Source organism: Cyanistes caeruleus, chromosome 8, assembly GCF_971803275.1.
Source record: "Cyanistes caeruleus chromosome 8, bCyaCae1.hap1.1, whole genome shotgun sequence".
NCBI lineage: Eukaryota > Metazoa > Chordata > Aves > Passeriformes > Paridae > Cyanistes > Cyanistes caeruleus.
In genome coordinates, this window is record NC_141708.1 from 1,350,001 (window position 1) to 1,360,000 (window position 10,000).

A 10,000-nucleotide genomic window follows, 5' to 3' on the forward strand; every position below is an offset into this window, starting at 1 on the left:
ACGAGGATTCTAGGTAATAAATTTGATCTGATGAATCAATCTCTCTTTTGAAAACAAAGAGCCTTTAACTGTTTACTCGGCAGACTGCAGGGATTCGGGGAGAGTCCTCGCTGCTTATTGGGTAGATAATGCAGATTGCAGATGATGTGCAGATGATGTGCATTTTGATGAATATTTTCCCACTAGACTGCAACTGTTTCTATCTATTAATTTAGATCTAATGGGAAAAGTGTGTTCCTGGGTAGTTTTAAGGGAGGACTTTTGAAACCGTTAATGCATCCTGGATATGTTTTTGTGTCTGCCTAAGGTCTGTTGTTGAAATGAGCTTTAAAGTGATGGCACCATCTGAGGTTCCTATATTCTCTCTATTCCCAAAGAAATCAAAACCTGAGCAAAAACGCTGGCGTCCAAACCTGGGTGCCTCAATTCTGGCTGGTGAAGGAGAGAATATTTACATTTATTGATCTTTAGGACTGGGTTTCACCAGAGATCCCAAATAGAATGGTGGTGACTGTGGTTCTTTTGAAGCAGATGATTTATCCCAAAAGCCAGAGTTGTTTTTCTGCAAAGGTGGTGAGCACAGGTGGGGCTGTCAGTGATGTGGGCTTAGAAATACTCTTATGAACAATATTTTATATATATATATATATATATATATATGTGTGTGTATGTGTGTGTGTGTGTGTGTGTGTGTGTGTGTATATGAGTGTCCTGTGAGTATGACAAGCTAAAAGAAGTGTCCAACAAAATAAAAAATGAATGAATTAAAAGCCTCAGCCCAAGTTCCAGATATTTGAGCTGTTGGGAGCTGGTGCAGTTCCACGGCGCGCAGGGAAGCGCCGCAGATTTGAAACAGATGACGGTCTGGCTAGAGCCTGGAATTCTAACTTGCTTCAGAGTAATGTCTTTAACTGATTTCTGAGGTGCAGATTTTGCAAATTTGGCTAATTTTGCTGTTTTGAGGCTCTTTCTAATGTGCAAGTGCACGTGTGTATGGAACTGGAAGAACAAACCATTCGTTTTTTCCTTCTTGGGGTTGTCTTTTGTCTTTATCGCTAAGTAAAGATGTTCAAAAAGATCATGAGAATGTCATGAGCTTTTCCCACTGGAATAAAATTGTAATAAAGTTATGTAAGTAACAACACTGTAACAGGAATAGATATTTAAAACACCTTTGGAAGGAAACAAAAGCCAATATCCCAGCAACAAGAAAATAAAGAGAGAAAGCCAGAGCCTGCCTGACCGAGAAACTTCTGCTTTGCTTTATCCCAGAGTGATAGGGTGGCTGAGATAGTCTTTGGAAATTACAGCTGCCATTGAGAGGGAAGCCAAGCCTCTCTGTATTTCAGAAAATGAAAATGCTGTAGCCTGGCGGAGGGAGGGGCCGGGTCCCCAGGGCATCTGTTTCCCATCAGTGTCCCACCATGCTTGCAGCCTGGCTTGGCACTCTAACATTTAACCTTCCCAGCAGGAGGTAGACCATAGGGCAACAAGGCTGCGGAATAATGAAACAAGAGTGTAGTGTGGTGCACAAAGCCTTTGTGAGTGCAGAAGTTGAGACATTAAACCGTCAGGGCAGGGAGATGCGAAAGTTCCAGATTTTTCTCCAAAGCCCCCATTAGCCCGGCGCAGAAGCAGGAGCACGCCGGCTCCCAGCAGGCAAAGGCAAGGCCTTTCCCCATCCATCCATGCCTTTTTGCCCGCTGCTTTCAACTATTATAAAGATACAATTACCTTGGGAGATTGTGGCAGTTCAGTTGATTAGCACGGTGAATTAAAAGAATGAGTCACAAATGACATGTCCGGCTCTTCTCTACTAGTCCTTTGTATTCCCAGTGTACCTCACCCCTGTTGTAAGAAGGTCAAAAATTAGAGAGAGATAACAATTTTCAAGCAGCTAGCACTTAGGAGCAGAATTAACAATCATTCTGTATGTAATTGCCAGTTAATAGTAAATTGCCTTCTAGACTGTAAAATGCAATATAAACTGGTGGGCACCTAAAATTAAATTAATGAGGTATTTGCTGCATTTAAAAGTGAATAGTGCAAATTAATAACTGAGTACAATACTTGTTTTAATACATATCGAGCGGTGCAGTGTTTGCTTGTTTAATACTAATTTTAAAAGTGCTACCTGAAAAATTTGCTGTCTGTGGGTAAATCGAGTGGTCGGTGCAGGTTGTAACCATAATTTTGCTGGTACAGTCTTCCAGGTTTCTAAATTAAATATCAGAGATTATTTTTTAATTAGAATATAAGCACTGCAGCCTTATTCGATTATGGCAAATTGTGATTTGTATGCTTCGAAATGAAATTATGCTACAGATAAAATTGCACCTTTACACACATATTTTAAGCTCTGCAGATTCTGTTGGTTTGCTCTCAGCTGAGCAGCAGGATTGTGTTTACAGCGTGTTTGTGCCACTGCCTTCCTGTTTTCTCTGTGTTTTGTGTCGTTTCCCAAGCAAATAAAGGGTGCATAGCCTGATCTAGAGCATACCAAAATAGTTTCAAAGAATGATTGGTGGCCCTTGGAACTTTTCATGCTGGCTGATTCCACCCTGGGGTTTTTGTTGCACGCCCCTCTTTTGACAGCCTCTTTGGCTTTGAGGCAATGTCCCAAATTGCCAGGAGGCAGCAGATCCCTTGCAGGCGGCCGTGGTGTCCGTCCACCACCACGTCCCCAGCAGAACACACGGATGTGGGATTCACAGGCCCACTCCCGGTCCTGCAGCGCGTTTGGTGGATGTGAACACGAGCACCATGCTCTTGCACAAAGGCTGGCGTTGGACTCGGAGCTCACGAGCCCGGGGTCCCTCCTGGCGGAGCGCTTGTGGCGCCGCACCAGCGCGGGGTGGACCTCTGCACTCGCCACATTGTCCAGGACTTTGGGCTTGGCTCGCTGTCCCCTGGCCTTGGCTGCTCTCCTGGGCTGGCCCCGTGTCCCTCTCAGGAAGATCTCGTGTTCCTCAAGTGTTTGGGAGATCTTTTGTGCGCATTCAAAGGCGGTTCTGTCAATGGCGCTGTTACACTGTTTAGAGTCAATAGCTCCCTTCCATCACAGCCAACACAAACTGGCTGTCTCATAGGTCAGTGCTCTTTAAACAAATTACTTGTATCCACAGAGCAAATGATTGTTAATTGCCTCCCACAAATCATACTATTTTTACTATGCTAAACTCCACTCGAAAGCCTTAGTTAAATTTAAATCACCTGATTATTTCTTGTACATATTCAATTATTGCTCTGAAGGATGAAATCTGGTGACTTTGTGAGAGGAATGTTAAAAATATATAGAATGGATCCAGGGTTTTATTGGAAAGCCTTAAAAAAAAATAAACCGAAAGCACAGTTACATTCATTTTAATGAAATCCTCAGCATTTCTAATTCATATATATTGCATTTCTTTTCTTTTTTTTTTTTTTTTTTTCTTCCTGTTAAGTGCTGTTGTCCTGAAGCAACTTACAGTCACTGTTATTACAGTATTGGTTATTTATTGATCAGACCTTGTGTCAGTATCAGTTGTTAGCAAGCTGAAAAAAAAATAAAAATCAAGATAGAACAAATATTCTTGCCCTTTCTTCAAGCTGGGTCTCTGTAAGTCAGTCAAAGTTTAGTGTTCAAGAGTCAGACCCAGAAAGTCTCTGTTAATGTGTAAAACTGCTTTCTAGGCCTGGAGTAAAATGTATTTTTCTGAAAGCAATAAGTCAAAGGGGAAAGGATTCTGGTGAAGTGTCTTTTCCTATAAAGAAGGTTTTTGAGCATGACATACATTTTTAATTAATAGGCCAATGCTAAACATACAGACATGATTTAGTAGCATCAAGTCAATAGTGTGTTGGATAATGTATATTATATAATAGCTCTTTTTTAAACAGTAGCAATTCCAGGTTTATCAGGGTCATTGCTGTCCCCTTTCTTTTCTGTCTCAAAGGAGGCCAGAAGAATGAGACATACCATTTGTGCTATTGCACAAGTAGACTATTTGTCCTAATCAGTGACACCCATTTACTAGAATTGCTTAAAATGAACTATACCTCATACAGAAATCGCACATTTAGAGTGTTCCATTCATCATCGGAAAATTGAGGGCCAGTAAACTTTTCTGTTCCTCCAGCGGGATCATAGACATGCATCAAAATGTTAAAAAATGATTGGTGAGAGAGAACTGTCACCCATTTATCAAGGAAAAGGAACATTATTTGCTAATTTCCCAACCAAGGCAGTGACAGGGTGCTTCGTCTTTAGACCCATGGTGACCAACATGGCCTTTTTGTTATTAGTACAAGTCAAGCGCTTTTTGGCTGTTGCTAACAAGACACATTTGTCTATCATCAGAGAGTGCTTTATTTCTTTCCAAGTAGCTGTGACCAAAGTCTGCTCTCGGTGCCATGAGTGGCTGCACCTCGCCAGGTCGTGGTAGCACCGAGTCACAGCACCACTGATAAATCACAAAGTTTGCGTGTCAAGGTGAAGGTATTGACTCTGCTGTGCCCAAACTGACAAAATGTAGCAGCGAAGCGATGGCAATTCATCTTAAAAAAGGCAAAAAAAAAGGACAAAAGGGTCATCTTGGCTTCATGTAATAATCAGGAAAATTTGAGTGCTGAATCAGACCTTTGCCTTGTTTTCTCTGAGAAGGGGGAAAAAGACTTTTCTCTTTTTTGTTGTTGTTGTTTTTATATGCAGTCTGGAGTTAAATTGTAAAGTCAGTTTCCTGAATATCAAACTGTCTAATTCTATTTTTCTTTCTATAACTCCAGGTTTACTACTATTTTTTTATTACTATAGCCTGATGGTACCACTTGGGCTGAAAACTTCCCCAAGTTTCAAATTAAGGAAAATAGGTGGAAGGACAGGAAATAGGATCTTTCAGTAAAAATGTACTTCTTGTTCTGGTATTATGAAAGCAAGAGAGCAAACAGACAAATCTGGGTTGCATTGGAAGATATCCAGGTGAATTCCTGGGTTTGGCTGGTTGCTGCTGTCCATGACACCAGTATTCCCATTAAATTAATTTGTACTCTCAGGAAAGTGCTGTGGAGATGAAAAGAAACATGTGGACTTTGTGGCCTTTGTGTTGAGTGTAACATAACATGGAAATTAGGAAAAGGTCCAGAAGCTCGTGGCTAAGGAGAATAATGATTTTGCTGTATTTTGAAACTCATTCTGTTGCATGTTCCAGTGCTACTGCTGCAATTAAAAAGCTTGGAAGTGTTTTCATGTCAGAAATCTGTGTGTTACAGATATGTTTTCTTAGCCAGGTGATTTTTATGAATGTTGATTTAAAGGTACTGGCTGAAGCCTGAGGCCTCATTTGCATTTTTAAAAAAATTAATTAATCACAACTGCAGTGAACGCAATTTTTCTAAGGAAAAATGTCAAAAAGCATTTCAAAAATCTGCTGGATGTCCACTCTTATTTCTATCTCTCAAGAATTTCTAAGACTCACAAGGTGAATATAAATTCCTGTGGATGACCATTGATTTTTGAATCAACTCCCATTGAAGCCATGGAAATTGGTGTGGATGGAAGAGCTCCCTGGTAGAGCTGAGGCTCTTTTCTGGAGCTGGTTGACGGTCAGCTGGTGCTGATCCCAGCTGGAATATTCCATGGTCCTTTCCAGGGATGTCCACTGGCTGTGGATGTGCCAGTGGAGCAGGAGATGCAGGGATGCAGGCATCTGTCCCAGCAACCCGTGCTTGATGAATTCCCTTTACTCTCCCAGTCTTTTATAAGCCTGAAAGTTGCAATCTAGGAATGCATAGTTTCAATTTTTAATTGCAAAATTACCAACATGTAAAATTGTTAAGGATGGAAATATGGGAATTTTTTTGGCAAAATCTTGAAAATTTGTTAAATTTGGATGTGCATTATGGCTCCTCAGAAAACTCTGAATTTTGTTAGCTGCTTAATTAGAAACCTTCAACATCTGCAGTTTTATCTAAGATAAATAACTGTAGCATACAAAAATATATTTATTTTGAATATTTTTGTGTATCTGTATATTTTAGCATGCATAAATATTTTTTAAATTTCCATTGAAACCTAAGCAGAGAGTTTAACAGAATTTGGAATGATTAAAATAATAACCCAGGCTTGCTTTCTTTTTTTTAAGTGGCAGCATCCACTGTCCTTAAACATTTAATAAAGCTTTTTATAGACTCTATACATTCTGTGAGTTATCTGAGGTATTTTTCCATTATCCACAAATAATACAGAGATTTCACAACTTTGAGTAAGATCTATTTTTGTTTAAACTATTATACAACAGAGGAATACAGTTGTAGGAGCTCTGTTAGATGATTTTAAGGATCTGATTATAAGTCCTATTTGTCTAAATATTATATTAAAATATTACAGTATTATATTCTTATGCTGGGTGATCACTACTGAATATAAACGGGGAGAAGTTGTGCAGAATTCCAGCTCTTACAGATGTTTGCTGAGGCATCACAGATTTCATATGGTTCTGAGATGGATAAATACCTCTGAAGAGCTCAGCCAGTGACGACAGGCAAATGATCACATTTGCTGCCATCAAGCATCATTTTCAGTGTACCTGAAATTCTTATATTTCATTGCTCTCGTAATCAGAGGACATGAAATTCTTGTATTGCAGAAGGATTGTGTGATCCAGCTCTGTGGCACAGGAGAATTTCAGGAAGAATTTCTGTGCTGTCAGGCTTTTATAGCAGAATTCCAGCATAATTCTCTGAAATGTGTGTGTGGAAGCAAGTGGATGGGGATGGATCCACACAGACCCATCTGTAAGGAGGAGATATTTATTCAGCTGTGTGGCCTAGCAAAGAAATAAACTCCCAAATAATATCCCAAATGCAAAAATAGATAAAAGCTCCATTTATTCCAGTAAAATATATCTTAATTAGTTAAGAACCTTGGAGTATTGAGCAGTTGAAATGTACATTTGGCTGCTTTGATGTAGTAGCACATGGTAACACACTTTACTAAATCAGGAATATGCCTTATTTCTGGAGTACAATATTTTGTTATTTTAGTCATATGTTGTTTTCATAAAATGCCATGTTTAGCTGTAGTTCCATATGTGTTGGGCTGTGGGACTTCCTTGGCATGATGAGAGCATTTATGATTCGATATCACACAGATTTCCTTCTCCCTCACTGAAATAGTGCCAAGTCCCTCCCTTGCAATGTTCCCTGCTGAAAACTGGAATGCTTTGGGTTGGAGGGGACCTCAAATCCCATCCAGGGCCCCCCAGCCCCAATGTCCAGCCTGGCCTTGGGCACTGCCAGGGATCCAGGGGCAGCCCCAGCTGTGCCAGGGCTTGCCCACCCTTTCTGTAAAAAAAATTCCTTCTGGGCATATTGCTGTGTCACCTAGAATTTCTCATCAAACAACACCGCCAAGTCCTTCTCCTTGGGGCTGTTTTTTACTGATGTTATCCCCAATTTCTCATGATCTGTTCATTCTGTAGCTTTAAATGATGGCAAATTTGTGGGTATTTGACCCTGCAAAGTGTTCTCACACTGAAATGTGTGGTCTGACACAGTAATTCCATTGACCAACACACCAGTGGGTTTACGCCAAGTGTTTTCCATTCTCAACTCCAGACTTCACCTTTTAAGTCTTTAAATATTTGAATATATCCAGTATAACTGGCTCTGAATTCCCACAGCAGCGGCAGAGTGATGTCTGTACAACAGAGATCACTGGGGTGATGTCCATGCTCATGTCCATGTCCCAGGTGGGGCTGTCCCCTCCCATAAATTCAATCATGTGTCTCTCTCTGGGACCAGACGTGTTGTCCTTCTATCCAGGCACTCCTCCAGTGGCCCTGGGTGTGGTGCAGGAGAGCACACACGGGCACAGGGTGTATGAGGTCCTGTTCCCTGTGTTCCACCTGCTTCACTCGTGTTTAGAGGGTGGTGTGGCACATAAAGTGTTTTTCATTCATTCTCCCCTGCTCTCTCCCTCTCCTGCTCCTTCTCCATCTCACCCTTTCATTCATTCATTTAAAGTAAATCTGCAGCTATTATGATGGTAATGACTTTTTTGGCAAACATCAGAGCCTGGAACACAATAGTTCTCAGTGCAAGTGGAAATGCGGGTGCCCTTGAGGAATCGAGGGTCATGATGAGGTATTAGTGCTTCACTTGTCACTGAGTGCCACCACCAGAAGCTGTGCCAGGAGCCCAGGTCCCTGCGTGGGACAGCCTGGAGGGGCTGGGCTGAGAATCCCTGAGGGTTATCTGAGGAAGACCACCATGATCTTCCCATCAGATGTTTCTCAGCAGCCTCCTGGCATCTCTCATGAACTGAGGGTGCCCTAGGCCTGCTGACACCCCACAAGTGTAGGCATCAGGCTCTTGAAAAGCAGGGGACAGATTATTAATCACAGAGTGACTAAATTAAACCTTAATTTAATACACATTTGAGGAAGATACTTGTTGTTTCTTTGATAACTCTCTGGCCCCTCCTGCTCATTTTCTCCCCTCATCCTGTGCTCCTTCCACCCCTCCTGGAGGAGGAAGGCACTGGTTGGTCTGGGGGGGTGGCTGGAACAGGCCAGGGAGTGTTTTCCCTATTTTTTTTCCCTCTCCACTTCTGAGTATAAAGTCTGTTCTGCTGGGGATGTTCTGACCTACTCTACAACAGACCCTGAAGAGGGATGGATGATTCCTGAACATCCTGAGTGATTTGACATTCATCTTCAAAGATGTCAAAGCCACAAATAAACCTTCAAAACATTTTTTTAATATTTCTTTGTTAACTCCTGTCACAGACTGGTTTCAGCCAGAAGGGACCTTTATCTTCTACCCCTTATCTTCCCCTGTCCCAGCTGCTCCAGCCCCAATGTCCAGCCTGGCCTTGGGCACTGCCAGGGATCCAGGGGCAGCCCCAGCTGCTCTGGGCACCTGTGCCAGGGCCTGCCCACCCTGCCAGGAACAATTCCTGCCCAAAATCCCATCTAAACCTAATCCCTTTCAGTCTGAAGCCATTCCCCTTTATTCAATGGCTACATGTCCTTGTCTCCTTTGTGAGCAGCACAGCATCCCAGTATTCCCTGCCAGGTTCTCCTTGGTGTCTTTTTTGGGGCTACCTAAAAACAGAGGCCAGACAAAATTAAGGGAATAAAAAGCAATTCTGTTTTTTGAAGGGCAGGACAATCACTCCATTCGCTTCCAGAGAGGGCCAGCACTGTGGGTGTCAACACTTGGGGTGGGCTTTGCTTCCCAGCGAGGAAAATAAAGAAATAAACAAATATGTAAACAAACAAACAGTATGGAGGCAATTTCCCCCATGTTAGCATGAGCATTTTAAGGAAAATTCTATATCATTATCGGATCGAGCGTAATTATGAGCTGACCTGTGAATTTTAGGCCTGTAATTGAAACAAGTGAGTGAGTGCCATTGTTTCCCTTCCTGCCATCTGAGGGAAAGCGAAGCAATTACGAGAAATCGGGGAGATAAAGACAAAGGCATCGTTTTGGTTTTTTAATGAAAAATCTATTTTTAGTTTCTTTGTGGAATGAGGAGAACTTAAATGCCTTTAAATTTTTTTTCTTTTTTTTCCTTTTTTTTTTTTTTTTTACAGTAAATAGGTTGTCCTTAGTAAGTCCAGGGATATTAGTCCTGCTTCAACAAGCAAGAGTGCCTTCTGATGAATGATGTGTTCAACCCCTCCATGCCTTTGTATTTCCTATGCATTCCACAATGCTTGGCTCACCCTGCCGAGTTCTGTGATTGAAATTCATTGCCAAATTTATTGAGAAATTAATGAGAAAAGCTGCAAAGTATTGACTTTGAGAGGAAAACACAACTCATCTTGAATGAGGAGGAAAATGCAGCAATAATTTAGCCACTATTGATTTTGCCCTGTCCATGTATTGATCTTCATTTTACAATATTAATTTGCACCTGCAATCGGCTGCAAAGGGAACCGATTTCATTTCTTTGCAGTGTTAATGTGCAAAGCATTAGGTGCTCTTAAGAAGTGGTGGTATTACAAGTCACATC

General features: G+C 41.5%; 1 protein-coding gene across 8 annotated transcripts in view; it reads left to right on the forward strand.

Moving 5' to 3' along the window:
* Positions 1-10,000, forward strand: part of EBF3 (EBF transcription factor 3) — a 120,525-nt gene that overhangs the window by 88,087 nt on the left and 22,438 nt on the right. The gene's annotated exons all lie outside the window — the stretch shown is intronic.